Here is a 1,262-nt window from a genome sequence, read left to right on the forward strand (position 1 = left end):
CGTCGCTACCGCGACGACGTCCGCCTCGAGTCGCTTTACGCTAAGACAGGGTGGGAGTGGTGTCACGTGCTCGTCTCGGCGTCCGTCGTCGCTACCGCGACGACGTCCGCCTCGACTCGCGTTACGCTAAGACAGGGTGGCAGTGGTGTCACGTGCTCGTCTCGGCATCCGTCGTCGCTACCACGACGACATCCGCCTCGACTCGCGTTACGCTCAGACAGGGTGGGGATGGTGTCACGTGCTCGTCTCGGCGTCCGTCATCGATACCGCGAGGACGTCCGCCTCGACTCGCGTTACGCTAAGACAGGGTGGGAATGGTGTCACGTGATCGTCTCGGCGTCTGTCGTCGCTACCGCGACGACGTCCGCCTCGACTCGCGTTACGCTAAGACAGGTTGGGAATGGTGTCACGTGCTCGTCTCGGCGTCCGTCGTCGCTACCGCGACGACGTCCGCCTCGGCTCGCGTTACGCTAAGACAGGGTGGGAGTGGTGTCACGTGCTCGTCTCGGCGTCCGTCGTCGCTACCGAGACGATGTACGCCTCGACTCGCGTTACGCTAAGATAGGGTGGGAATGGTGTCACGTGCTCGTCTCGGCGTCTGTCGTCGCTACCGCGACGACGTCCGCCTCTACTTGCGTTACGCTAAGACAGGGTGGGAGTGGTGTCACGTGCTTGTCTCGGCGTCCGTCATCGCTACCACGACGACGTCTGCCTCGACTCGCGTTACGCAAAGACAGGGTGGGAATGGTGTCACGTGTTCGTCTCGGCGTCCGTCGTCGCTACCGCGACGACGTCCGCCTCGACTTGCGTTACGCTAAGACAGGGTGGCCATGGTGTCACGTGCTCGTCTCGGCGTCCGTCATCGCTACGGCGACGACGTCCGCCTCGACTCGCGTTACGCTAAGACAGTGTGGGAGTGGTGTCATGTGCTCGTCTCGGCATCCGTCGTCGCTACCGCGACGACGTTCGCCTCAACTCGTGTCACGCTAAGACAGGGTGGGAATGTTGTCACGTGCTCGTCTCGGCGTCCGTCATCGCTACCCATGATGACGTCCGCCTCGACTCGCGTTACGCTAAGACAGGGTGGCAGTGGTGTCACGTGCTCGTCTCGGCGTTCGTCGTCGCTACCGCGACGACGTCCGCCTCGGCTCGTGTTACGCTAAGACAGGGTGGGAGTGGTGTCACGTGCTCGTCTCGGCGTCCGTCGTCGCTACCGCGACGACGTCCGCCTCGACTCGCGTTACGCTAAGACAGGGTGGGAA

Source organism: Triticum dicoccoides, chromosome 3A (genome assembly GCF_002162155.2).
Source record: "Triticum dicoccoides isolate Atlit2015 ecotype Zavitan chromosome 3A, WEW_v2.0, whole genome shotgun sequence".
Lineage (NCBI taxonomy): Eukaryota > Viridiplantae > Streptophyta > Magnoliopsida > Poales > Poaceae > Triticum > Triticum dicoccoides.